The sequence below is a fragment of the Tamandua tetradactyla genome, chromosome 6 (genome assembly GCF_023851605.1).
Source record: "Tamandua tetradactyla isolate mTamTet1 chromosome 6, mTamTet1.pri, whole genome shotgun sequence".
NCBI classification, from domain to species: domain Eukaryota; kingdom Metazoa; phylum Chordata; class Mammalia; order Pilosa; family Myrmecophagidae; genus Tamandua; species Tamandua tetradactyla.
In genome coordinates, this window is record NC_135332.1 from 11534925 (window position 1) to 11549247 (window position 14323).

Consider the following 14323-nt stretch of genomic DNA (forward strand, 5'->3'; position numbering starts at 1 on the left):
TCTGGCTTGTTTAAGAACAAGCTGAGCTGAAGGGCGGATATGAAGTCAACAAATATAAGGTGAAAATAAATACCGATACATTCAAACAAACCACTTGCCCCAGTCAAAAGTTTCTGGTCCAAGTTCAGTTGTACCTCATAAGTTCCTAAGATATCTTATTATCAGACTTCTTTATGGTTAACCCTCTAAAGATTATCTTGTTTTGAACTTCTAAACATTGTGCATGCTAAAATGGGTCAGGTATGATCATGTATTGATGATTCACGATGTCCTTCTGGAAAATGAAAACTCAGGTGTCTAATCAATAAAATAATTTTGGGTCTTTGAACTCTTTCCAGGTCCATTTTCTTGGCAGTTTTTTTTGCTTCCTGAATTATACTGACCCAGACCATGAATAATGATCTAAAATTGCACAATATACAGAAACCATCTGTTCAATAGGAACAAGAGGGTGATGTCATGGGGCCATTTCTAATCTCAACTTAATGTTCTGCCAGTGCTGATGTCACTGGCTTGGCAACACTTTGGCAGAGTCCAACTTGTTAAGGATGAGTAGGTCAAGAACGAAATTGTTTACTTGATGGAGATGGACTAACAAGAAATGCCAAGACCTGACAGTGGAATGACTAGGATATATTACACTGCAAAGATCTAAGTATTGTAGTTCAGAAATGTTGCACTGCCTCATTTGCTGTTCCAAAGTATGAAGTCCCTGGTCTTTCCAAAAAAGGAAGATATCGTGAAAGTTTCCTTAGGAGTGAAATTCAATTGCAACAAAAGAAGATGATATGGAGTAGTCTTTACTTAAGTGTCCAAAAGAAAATGTGAGAGTCATAGTGAATGATTCTGTAAGATAGAAAAAAAATTATAAACTACAAGGTTAGTCACAGATACATAAATGTTGTATGAGATAATTGTCGATCTACTCTCAGCCCTGGCTGGTTTATCCTTTCTGGGAGCCCAAAACAACAACAAAATGAAATGGAAAACTTTGAGAAAATTCAGAGGTGTACAACAAAAATGACTAAATGATTAGGTTATTGTGGGGGCTAAATGGTTATTTATCCATTTGTGGATAACTATGGAGAGATGAATAGTGGGAGGATATGAAGGAAACAGACAAACAGGATTATTTTTGCCATAGAAATTGCTTCCTGTATACCAAAAATGTTGCGGCTTTAAGGAGTCATCGTGGAAAGCAGAAATGAATCCTCTTCTTTTTTTTTTTAAGGTACCATTTTGGTCTGAATTATTGATGTAAAGAAAATTGCGATGATTGCCCCCTAAAACAATTCTGTGAAAGACCTTAATTTTCAAACTGAATTGAGCGAATGAAGTTCAGTTTATTTATGATTAGGGGCTTCTACAATGAATTTTGAAAGTATGTTTAAATTAAGAGCATGGATATGTAAAAGTGTATATTTGCCATCTGAGCAAAATGAAAGTAGCATACAGAAGCTGATGCCAATTATAACTACCTTGACATAATGAAACAGTTAGTGACTGTGAGTTTTTAGGAATATCTCTGCAGTGAACTAAAGTATTACTTATTTAAAATTAGAAACTATAGTATTTTAACAGATTGCATCATCGGATAAAAGAAAGTATATTTTTGATAGTAAATAGCCAGATGACAGTAAATAGACAGGATTTGGTAGAGTCTACATTGTAGGTAGGATAATGGCTAAAAAAGTGCTTAGAAAGGGCCCTTGTGTGTCTTCTTTTGAAATATCTTAAAAAATGGCTTTCATTTTTAAATTTTTACTAAATTTTAAATGCAAAAAATGTCATACTGGTCTAATGACATACTTCATACTTCATGTTATTTTATGATAAAGTGGTTTTCCTCAAGGTTCAGTGAAAAGTAAGAATTGGCAGGCAAGAGTAAGGGTGCAAAGAACCAGATTTTACTCACATATCTTAAGAATTTTTTGAAAAAGGGTAGAATTTTTTTTACTAATTATAGACTTTTTCCCAAATAAATTATATTCATCTGAACTTTATAGAGTAGAAATTGAAGAGCTTAAACCATGTTATTATGAAAACCTAGAACAAAAAACATATCAAGAGTGTGTTCTTTATAGGATTAAGAAGAATTACCAAACAACTGTAAACTAATACCAAGCCCCAGAAGGGATGTCTCGAAGGAAGAAAGTTTTCTTGATTGCAGCCTGGTTAAACAGCTTACCCTGAATGGCTGTTTTTAGAACACGCACAATTTTGCCAGTGGGAAGTGTGTTTTCTGGTGATATGTAGAAACACTGATGAGTCCCAGCCATGGAACCCTTACAGAAACAAAAGGTCACTGGGCTCGCCTTATAACAAACACATGTTTTCCATCGGGTGCCTCCCCTATGGTGAATTTTCTTGCCACTCATTGGAATTTATTGACACATAATTCCCCTGCAAAAGAGATTATGGAAAATGTAGTCTGACATAATCTTTCTCTTCTTTCTTTCTCTGAAGAACCAAGTGACTGTTGTATCCCAGGGACTGTAAACTCCTTGCTGGTGAAAATGAAGTTGGGGGAAGAGGAGGGAAGGTAAGCCGTGTGTGTGCAAAATCTCCATTTCCCATTTCTAAGCATACACAGGCCTTTAAATGCTTCACTTATCTCATATTGTAAACTCCAACTTGAGGAGAAATATTCGCCAGACAGGTCATAAATCATGCCCAAAGACAGGTGCAATAAATACCAATGTCAAAAAGTTACAAAGTAAAATTATATTGTTTTGACACGGCTTCCAGATGCGCTGACAACAGGGCAAGGAAATGGTCTCTTTTCTGAGAGCCCACATCGCTGGTACATGAGTAGGAGAAGGACCCGAAACCAGAGTCAGAAGAAAAACATCCCAGAATTTTAATGTTTGTCATCCTTACTGTGCTATTATGAAGGACACGATGAGTAAAAATTGTTCTACCTGTCTACACAGGGAAGTCATCATATGTTAATATGTTACCTGTCAAAAAAGGGATTTCAATACAAGACCCAACACCATGACAAAATGTTTATCATGACATAAGGCCCATTTTGGAAAATGTGCTTGTAAATCAGATTACCTTAAAAAAGTGTATATGGGTGGTTTAGTGGGAGAATGTTCACCTTCCATGCGGGAGACCCGGGTTTGATTCCCAGACCATGCACCTAAACATATATATATGTATGTTTATATGTATGTATGTGTGCATGTATGTGTATTTATATATGCACATTTATATATGTTTGCTAATTAATGAAATAACGCAGCGATTCTTTTGTATGTGAATTATTGTGTCTTTATCTATCGCGTGTCTAAATCTGGATTTCAACACACTTAAATGAAAATACTTTTATGTGAATTGTATTTTTTCTTCTACAAAACACTTTGGTTGAATTTTAACTTAACATGAATTTTGGCATCATATTTTCCTTAGTAATGGTATTGGTTGTAATAGAAATTTCCTCATAACGGCAGATGTTAAGATATTTTAATACATAAACGTACAACAGAATACCAGCTACTCTCTTGCCTTTGTTTTACCTTTCTTTCTAAACTGCAGTTGCATTAAACATAACATTGTTATGCACCTTAGCAAGTGACTCCAATTTTTGTTTTATGCTTACACTATAGATATGCCCAGCTATGAGAAACAAATGCAAGACCTTGGTCAATCAACTGAATAGCTCAATTTCATAAAATGGTTTCACCCAAAATAAATAATTGGATTAAACTTGTCAGAACTTTGAATGATTCTGATAATAGTAATGATGGCGTCAATTATATGTCCCTATGCATAGAATGCTGAGTTTCTTCCCAAATGTTTAGATTACACAGCACTGTTTTTAGCAGTCTCTGCTATCACCATCGTTCTCGATTCATCAGTTGTGCTGATTTCAACAATTTTCCAAGTGTATAATAACCAAAGAGTTCCAAATCTTTATTAAATCTGAAGAAAATGAAAGTTGGGTAAATCATCATGTTAAAAACCTTTTACTCACGTACAGTTAGATTGCCATGGTATCTCTCATCCATCTTCTCATCTCATTGCCAGTTAAGAACCACACTCAACTGAGATTGGAAGATTAGAACAATTCATAAACTTCTAATCGACAGACCTAAAAGAAGTCAACTGTATAGTTGTTTGTAAAATGCCTGTAGATATGGCTCTGAGAATGGTAATTCAGCTTTATATTCCTATATAAATATTTCAATTTTGTCTCTTTTCACAAAGAAACAAATAACAATTGCATTTCTGAATAGATGTGTGGTATTGCAAAGGGTGACGTCAGGTGTATTTTTCTGCATCTTTTCCTTGGGATTCAGATGAGTTTACATGCCTCTAATGGAAAAAATGAATTGTTCTGCTGGTTACATGTTGTGTGTTAGACATGTGGCCTTAGGGAAGCAGCAGTCAGGAGTGGAAGGCCTGGTAGCAGCATCCTATAAACCTGGTCAATGTGTTGCCCTGGAAAGGAATGCGCAGCTATAAATGAAGGCACTTGGAGGGCAAGGGTCAAGGTATGTAATTAGCCCAGGCCGTTTAAGGAAGAATAAGAAAATAATGTTTTACAAGCTGGTAGAAAGAGAAACAAATAGTCATTTAAATGTTCCAATTGTGAGTTCCATCAGTGTGTGTGGTTTATTTTATAAGCAACTTTCTTTACTAGTAAGAGGCAAAGCAATACTGAAAAATCAAGTACTCACTGGTACCTTGCAGCCTACACTACAAGACTCTCCCTTTGAGTTTACTTACATAAGTTTATTTTCAAACTTCATTTTGTTCTACTTGCCTAAGTTTTATTTCCAGCCTCCTTAATCTAAAACTCATCCTGACATTGGGCAAACGTACATGTTTGATGTGTAGAATAGAATGAAATATGGAAAGCTCTTTATACGATGGTTGATACTTTGGGTGACTTTATCCAAGCAAAGAAACAGGATTCTGGTTTATAAAAGTGAAGAATTCACAAAGACAGTGATGCTAAAGAGTTTTTCTCTAAGTAACTCAGCCACCTAATGCTTAAATTCTTCATTAAAGTCACTCCTGGGAATTCCCCGTTGCCCATTTCATTTAAAATAAATGAAATGGATTTTCAGCTGTACATCTGACATTGCAATTGGCTTATTGTTTAGTATAGGACATGACTTCTGTTGTTTGTAAGGAGAGGTAAATTATAGATCATTTTGTGAAGTGAATATTATTGACTTCAGTGCATGTTTTTATAATTGCATGTATTGCTTTTTACATAGAAAATAGTCTCATTAAATTAAACCTTCCTTGTTTCTAGTCATTAAGATATTGGGGCAGCAAAACCCAACTAAGCAACTCAAGGCAACCAATTAATTATAAACAGGTAACTAAATACATGCACTATCATTCCCTTTGCAATTCTATGCACAGAAACATTTACAGTATCTTATTCTGAAATGGTCAAAAGGCAATCTTTGCTACAATCTACCTACAGAACTTCTTATTCCATAGTTGTTACTTCTACTGGTGCAACTTACATTTTATGGTGCTCTAATTTGGGATATTGCTATCTTTGGTCAAAAGTTGATAAAAGAAGAATATCTTACTTATAAGGATGCTATGAAGTTGGAGCTCTGGGAACTGGTTTCCATTCCTTGTTTCCTATATTGGCAGTAAAAAACACAAATTAATGAAATGAAATGTGATCCCTCGCTTGCTAAATTCCAGGAACCTATGTAATAAGTTTTGGTCGCCTGCTTGCTAAAACAAATACCATAGAATGAGTTGACTTAAACAATGTGAAGTTGTTAGCTCACAGTTTGAGGGCAGAAGGCTTGCTGCTTCCAGGAGAAGCTGACTCGTGGCTGACTGGCGATCTTTGGGGTTCCTTGGCTTTTCTGCCACGTGGCAGTGCACCTGGCCGCAACTTCCTTTTTCTCTGGCTTCCTTTGAATTCCTCCTTCTGGTTGCTGCCTGAGGCTTCTTTCTCCTTGATCATCTCTGTCAACCTTTAACAATAGGATTCAGACCCATCCTGTTTCAGTGGGCCACTCTTTAAGTGAACTACCCTCACCAAAAGGCCCTCTTTTCTATGGGTTCACACCTATAGGAATGGATTACTATTAATAACATGGTTTTTTTCTGGGATACGTAACTCCAAGTCACCACAGTGATATTTCATTACTTACAGATATTGAGTTTTTTTCATGAATTTTAATTTTGAAAATCTCTGTGGAAGTGATATATAACCATAAGTTCTGAGGGCACTTAGAAGCCCATCCTCTCCACTAAAACAAATAAATCACCATCTATTTGGAAATGGATTGTGTTTCTATTAGCTCTATGATTGTTTTAGACCTTTGGTGTTTGTTCAGGTCTTCTATCTTTTACGGTTGGCACCCAAGGGACACTGTCATTATTTGTCAGTGGATTTAAACCTAATGTTGGGAATTGGTTAAAAATAAATAAATTTCAGTGGGATGCTGCTCCTTTAGATGAACTTGTTAAATGGGCTGAACATTTTGAAAGAACTCTGGATCAGGATAAAAATAAAAAGACAAATAAAAGAATGCCTTTACATTACAGGGCTTCAAAAGGATGGGATAAAAATGAGAAAAGAAAAAAAATGGCTCCAGTCTGAGACTTAATCCTTATTTAATTTAATATGTTACCTTTCCTGGAACATCTAAACACTTGCTGAATAATGTAATCATGATGTTTTTATTTTAGTGCCCTAACAGCTAAAATTAGAGGATGCACATAGTTCGCTTCCACATTTTAGAGGACTTAAACGAGCCTCACAAAATACAACATGATCAATTTAATTGTGACATTATTTAACTAATTCCACAAGATCCCTGTCACTCACTCATGTTTTTAACTGTACACTGATAGAGGAATAAACTCAGGTAACTGACCACAGGATTGGTTAGGAGCACACAGATTATTCATTAACTATTTGGTAAGTACTTCATGCAGTAAATCTGTTTTCCCCAGAAGACTGTAAACCCCTCAAGGAAAAGAATTAAAAATTTCTAAAATAACTAGCACTGTCTAGAGTTAATGCTGCACATATCGTTGTTGTGTATTAATGCTTTGGATTGAATCAGAAGTAAAGGAGTCCCTTCTTGTTAGTGGAAAACTCCCAAAAGGAGCAAGAAACAAAAGAGTATGTAACTCATAGCTTTATGCTTCTTCAGATATTAGAAAAGATACAGGGTACTGAAAAATTCAACAGTTTTTCCATTTTGTGCCTAGAAGTCATTTTAAACAGAATAGCATCCAGTTTAACAATGCCTCAATTGTAAAAGCAATGCCTAGTCTTCAAGGAAAATTTAACACATTCAAATGTACAATAAGGAAAAAATCAAAATTACCTATGAATCCATCACAAGGGAAATTGCTAATCAGTTTTGGATAGTTTTATTTCTACGCATTAGTCTCTGTCTCTCTTTTTTTTAACTTTTTGCAAGTGGTGAATTAGAATGGAACACAGCTTTAGTATCTTACTTTTTTCATACACATTTATACAATGATAATTTTCTCAGTTGAATTAGTATTCTTTAAAGATTGTAAATGGAGTCATGATCTTCTGTCCGAAATCAATATGATCATTTATTTAATATTTCTCTATCATTGAAAAATTTGTTCACTCCCTATTTTATTTCTTAAGAAATAAAGTGCCACAGCTCTCCTTTTGCAAAGACAAAATTTTTGTGCACATCTCTTTTGGTAAATTTCAAGAATCAGAATAACCAATTCAAGGTGATGCTAATTTAATTACTTTTGTTATATTCTTCCAAATGTTTTGAATGATGTACATTGTAGAAGACTGAAGTCTTAAAAGAACTAAAGCACATCTTTTGTGATTCTTTGCTCCCTCTTTCTGTCCTACCTATCCATGGGCCAGACATTATCTTCTGCTATTCAATACCAAAGAAATTCATGCCTTCCTCAGTTAATTCTTGTCCTTTGCAGTTTTCTTTCAAAGATTTAATCATCTAGAACAGCAGGTCCCTACAGAGAACTTGAACATTTGCTTTTAATCAAAAGACAGAGTTTATATTAAACTCAGTAAACAAAATCAGGGAACCTGTATAAATAACAATTTGTGCATATCATTTTCATTTGTGTTGACCTTTTTGACTCTGGTATTGATGTTTACCCAGGTTGTGAAACACAGAGGACAAAGTGTAAAGTTCAGAAGTGGCTATTTGCCTCCAGGTTTATTGAAAATAAAACATCAGCGGAAGTCTTCTGAAGTAATTTGAGGAAACTATTTTTTTTTCTTCTAGGAAGGATGTCATTATTTGGTTGCTAAGGTAAAGTCTGCTTAGAGAAAAATACTAGAGTGAAAACAGACATGGAACATTAGAGAGCTGTCAGAAAACATCTATGGAGTTATGTGACTCAATGCAGGTATGCAAAATTCCCAAGGGCAAACATTCATTCTCTAGTGAACATCCCTTTATCTCATCGTCATCCAAATTTTGAAGCTATAACTCTATGGTGCCAGTCACATGGGGTCAAAAAAATGGTTGAATGAATAAACAAAGCATTTAAAATTGGTCAACTGATTTTTAAAATCAGTACAAATGGTGTGTCATGATTGTAAAGATAAAAAAAACAAAGTTGAGAAAAATATTGTATTATCTCATTTAGATGAAATATATAGAATATGCAAATTTGTAGAGTCAGAAGCTAGAATAAAGGTTTCCAGGGGCCAAGGTGAGAGGAGGGAATGGGGACTTAATGCTTGATTGGTACAGTTTCTGTTTGGGGTGATGGACAATTTGGTAATGGATGGCGTAATGGAAACACAACATTGTGAATGTAATTAACACCACCGGATTGTCTATTTGAAAGTGGTTAAAATGGGAAATGTATGTTATATAAATGCTACCAGAATAAAATTTTGAAAAAGCCCTAGAACTGTACAATGCAAACAGTGATTTTCAGCTGTACACTTGGCATTGCAATTATAATAATATTGCATTAATTGTGACAAATGAACCACTTCCTATACTAAACAATAAGCCAATTGCAATGCCAAGTGTACAACTGAAAATTCATTTCATTTAAAATATAAATAATATAAAATAAATGAAATGGGCAATGGGGTATTCCCATGAGTGACTTTAATGAAAGATTTAAGCCTTAGGTGGCTGGGCTGCCCTGAGAAAAACTGTTCAGCATCACTTTCTTTGTGAATTCTTCACTTGTATAAGCCAAAATCCTGTTCTTTGCTTGAACAAAGTCACCAAAAGTATCTACCATCATCTAAAGAATTTTCTATATTTCATTTTAATCTGTGTATCAAACACATACATTTGTCCAACATCAGAATGAGTTTTAGATTAAGGAGGCTGGAAATGAAACATATGCAAGTAAAACAAAAATAAATAAAAATAAAATAAAATAAAACATTTTGCAAAGTGTTAATAGGGAAAACTATACGTGGGGGGTATAGTATATGGAAACTCTTAGTTTCTGCATGATTTTTCCATAAACCTACAACTTCTCTAATTAAAATAATACTAATACTAACATTGGAATGGAATGAAGAGTTATTCATTCAGGGTAGATGTTAGAAAATTAAACATGAAATAAATATATAAAAAGTCAAAAAACTGAATTTTACTGAGCACTTTCCCAATAATTATTTTGGTTTCATGTAAGCGCTTTCTGGGAATGTTTCAATAACTCTAACAAGATGAGTGCACTTCAGGCAGAACTGTTTTTAATTTTTAAAGATAACTAAAAGTATTCAGAAAAGTACTTCAACTTTGACTTGAAATTGTTATAGCTTCAGATTCTCAATGCATATCTTAGAAAGTGTCCAGCCATCCTGCTTCCTGAGGTCAGACTGCAAAGCCAGCCAGGAGACAAGAACTTCAATAATCTTTTCCCCACTTCATGCAGCAGATCCTGGTTATGTTCAACCAAATTAGAAATCATTCTGGATGTTTGTTCTCTCAATTAGTTGTTTTTTTCCCTAATCCTTCCAAGTTTCTTTATGAGTTTCTTTTAAAATTCTTTGTTTCTGACTACTAGAATTACTAAAGTGTGGCCGATTTGAAATCTTCATTTTGTGTAGGGGGGCACAAAAATCAGTTATGCAATGGAACACCAGCTCACTGGGACCCTTAAGCAATCTGAAATGCTGATGGAATGGCATGAAAAAGAATCGTGTAAGTTAAGCTGAAAGGTAGAAGAAAGATAAATTACTTTAAGCTGTGCTTTTATAAGCCTGATATATCTAGGCATGTGGAGTCCCAGCTTTTCTGGCACTTGCATTCTAATGGTAGAAGATGTTTAATCAACAAGTAACCAAATACAAAAAGTGACCTTTAGAAAGGTGGTTTGGAAAGGTGATATTGAGAGATGGTAGCCCAGGTCAGTGCTGAATGAGAAGCAGCTGACCACGTGAAGCTCTTTGGGATGATAGTACAGGCATAAGAGCAAGTGGGAATGAGTTCGGTTTTGTTTTCCCTCTGGGGAACAGAAAGAAGATCAGAATTGCTGAGATGTAGGGGATGGGCAGGACCGGAGCTGGAGTATAATAAAAGCAGTAGCACTCGCTAGACAGGGAACAATAGATATATTGCTATAATAGAATAAAATGAAATATGGAAATCTCTTTATACAATGGTAGATATTCCATTCCAGCTGCAGTGTTGAATGTAGAGATATTAGCAGGAGTATTACTGATAAGAAATGGGTTAGAATACAAGTCGATGCGAATCAAAGTAATAGTTGCTTCAGTGAGATAGAAATATCCTTTTCTTTCATCTAAAAAACAATATAGGCAATTTAGCATCAATATGGTGCATCCTCAGTCCTGTGGAAACCAGGCTGTTTGCATATTTCCATTCTGCCATCCCTAAGTGGTAGAGGAAGCAGATGGAGACAGAAGGAAGATGGGCCATTTCTGAAAGTGCCACTTCTTATTAAGCCAGTGGTCATAAACGAGGCACAAGTCTGCTGTGGACTATAAGGGAGGTCACAGGCCCAGTTGAAAATTGAGCTGGTAAGGTAGCTGTCATGCCACCATACACGGACAACGTTAGGGATAACGGCAGTTATGCTAGAATGGCAAAGTGAAAGGATGGAAAGAACATGGGTCCTTGTGCCAATGAGCTAACCAATCCAGGAAACATCCATCTCGGTAGTTCTTGTTTATGTGAGATAATAAGAACTATCTCAGATAAGTTGTTATGAATTGAGTCTTCTGTAACTTGTAGCCCACAGAATCCTGCAGGATAAATCCCAGGTGAAGCAGGATGGAAACTCAGTAGCCACCATCTCCAGTTGGTTTGCTATGGGATGAATTAAATGTCTTTCACTCTTGGAGTACTTAGGGGATTAGTTTCTTTGCAAATCTGGTGTCCTTTCCACCTGTCAGATCCTAGGATGAGGAAAGTATTTGTGCCTCCAAGAAGCAAGTAGAAATCTGAGGGAAGTCTGTCAAATTCATATCCAAATCGGTGCATGCAAATTCTCACAGAAGAGCGTCTGAACTATGTTGCTTGTCCACACATATGTAGACATAGCTTTGATGTTCATAGGTTGGTGAGGTCTCCACGTTGATGTTGCCTTGAAAGTTGTACGTGTGGCATCATGATTCAATGTGTGGGCAGTAGCAACTAACAGATGCGAGTTTCAGTTCTAATTCCCCAGAATGTTTCACCTGCGATTTCTTCTCATTTAGGTTCAAATGAGGAGCAATAAGACTTTCTACTTAATTGCATTAATAGTTAACATTTCTGGAGGTTTCACAATGTGCCAGATGCTGTTCTTTATAAATGTAATTTATAAATGTGAACTTTTTTTTATCTGTTAGAGAACTTTCTTAGGAAGATACAATTATTATTATTGCCCTGGTACAGATGAAGAAACTGAGGCAAAAGCAAGTTAAGTATCTTGCTCAAGGCCACTCAGCTAGTAAAAGTTGGATCCAGGATTTGACTCCAGGCTGTCTGGCTCTGAGTGTGAGCTCTATGCCCCCACCCTGTTTAAATGAAATATCGCCTGCAGAGTGTTTGGCACATACACATGCAATAAATGTCACTTATTATTTTTATTTTGCATTTTCCCATCACTTTATTTTGACTTCAGTGTGGGAGAGGTGATTATCCAAAGATGTGAGTTATCCAAGGATTGTGATAGTCAGAAGCAGAGGAAATATTGGATTTTTCTGAGTGGGAGTAGGATTAAAGATTCCCAGCTATTGAACCAGTCCAAAGCAAGAAACAAATGTCCATAAGCCTTCTTTGCTCCACATCTGTTTTTATTTTTCAGTTTATCAGCCTGCTGTTTCATGACAGGATTTTGCAATATTAAGCTCCCCTGGTGACTTATAGAATATCAGAGGAAGAGAGAGTAAAGAAAAGCTTTTAGCCAACTTCAGCTTTTCCTTCCTTAAGACTGAAGATAAGCTTTGGCTGGACATGATGATCTTGGCTGAAAAGGCCAATTCATGCATCTCCTTGTTATCAGTTGGAGAGGGGAATGCTGGCTTCACCAGTACCCAGCTCTGTCGATAGTCCTGGTTCCACAGGGTCAGAATGGGGGTGTGTGAAGATAAGACAAGCTTGAAGCTGCGGATTGCCCAGACAGAGTGCAGTTCTTTTCTCCCGGGAAGCAGGTGTGGGCATCTTGGGTAGATGATATCTATGTCATCACGTCAAGGTTGGGGTCTGATGAAAACATGAAAAGGAGTGAGTCGGCGTACACAGATTTGGCGTTTATCTCCTGCAAAACCAGCTGCTCTTTCATAAACTCCAAGCAGGAAATGACCTCCAGCCTTTGATTTTTTTTTTTTTTTTTAAGTATTCATATGAACCATAGCAAGAGCCAGGCAGATGCATCTAGCAGTCAACACGCTTTTCTTTGGGCTGAACGGCCCATTTTCAGCCCATTGATACTAGCATCTTGAGTGAGGCTCATCTTTCATAAAACTTTTATGAGTGGTTACAAATTACTGACAGCAATTCTTTCCTCGACTGAGAAAGATCAAACACAGATTTCGCCTTCTGCTGGAGGAGACCAAACAAGTGTCTCCTCTATCAGAAAACCACCACAGAGAAATAAGAACTGACTCCAACAACTCATCTCCTGGATTTCTTCTGGAGTTCAAATTGGTTTTGTCTCCCTTTCCACCCTGTTATGTATCTCTCCTTTAGCTTCATCAAAAGATTTCTCCTAGCGGATAGGAGTAGTGATTTTAAAAGATGGAAAATATTTAAGAGTCTTAAAGTAGTTGAACTGGAAGTATCAGTCTAGAGCTTGGGAATTCCCATGAGCAAGGAAGACAGAAATGTACTTATTTTAAATACACAGTTCATTGTGTTTTGACAGATATACATATCCGTGCAACAGGCACTGAAATCAAAACCTAGAGCATTTCTACCTCCCCCAGATAATCCTCTGTATCCCTTCCCTGTCAGTCATACACATACTCATTCCCAGCTTCAGGAACCTATGCTCTATAGATTACATATTTCTTTTTTAGAGTTCCATATAACTAGAAACATGCAGGATGAACTCTTTTGCATCTACTTTATTTTCAGTGAGCATAATGTTTTTAAGATTCATTGTGTGTATTAGTGGTTTGTTTCTTTCTATTACTGTATTTCATTATATAGATACAACACTATTATTTTATCCCTTTACCTTACAGTGTTGTTTTCACTGTTTCCAGTTTGGGGCTGTTCTCAATAAAGCTTCATGAATATTCATGTACATATCTTTACAGGATGCTAAGTTTTCATTTCTCTTGGATAAATACCTTTGAGTGAACTGCTGGGCTGTATGGTAAGTGTACATTTAATTTTATAAGAAATTTCCAAACTGCTTCTCAAAATGTTGTGTGGCTCTCCATCCCTGGCAGTGTTGTACAAGATCTGCAGTTTCACTCAACCTTAGCCAACACTTGGTATTTTCAACCTTTTTAATTTTAGCCATTTTAATAAGTGTGTGATGGTATTTGATTGCGGCTTTAATTTGTATTTCCATGGTGACTAATAATATTGAACAACTTTTCAGTGCTTTCTGGCCATTTGTTTATCTTCTTTTTTTTGCATGGGCAGGCACCGGGAATAAAACCTGGGTCTCTGGCATGACAGGTGAGAACTCTGCCTGTTGAGCCACTGTGGCCTGCCCTATCTTCTTTTATGAAATGTCTGCAAAAATATTTTTCCCATTGTTATTGAATCTACGCTGTTTATCAGTTATGTGCATTATAAATATTTTTGTCAATTCTTTGACTTCATATTTCTTCAACGAAGAATGTCTACTTTCAAAGTAGACATTTTTAATTTTGGTGAAGTCCAATTTGTGCATTTTTAATGCTTTATGCTTTTGGTATCCT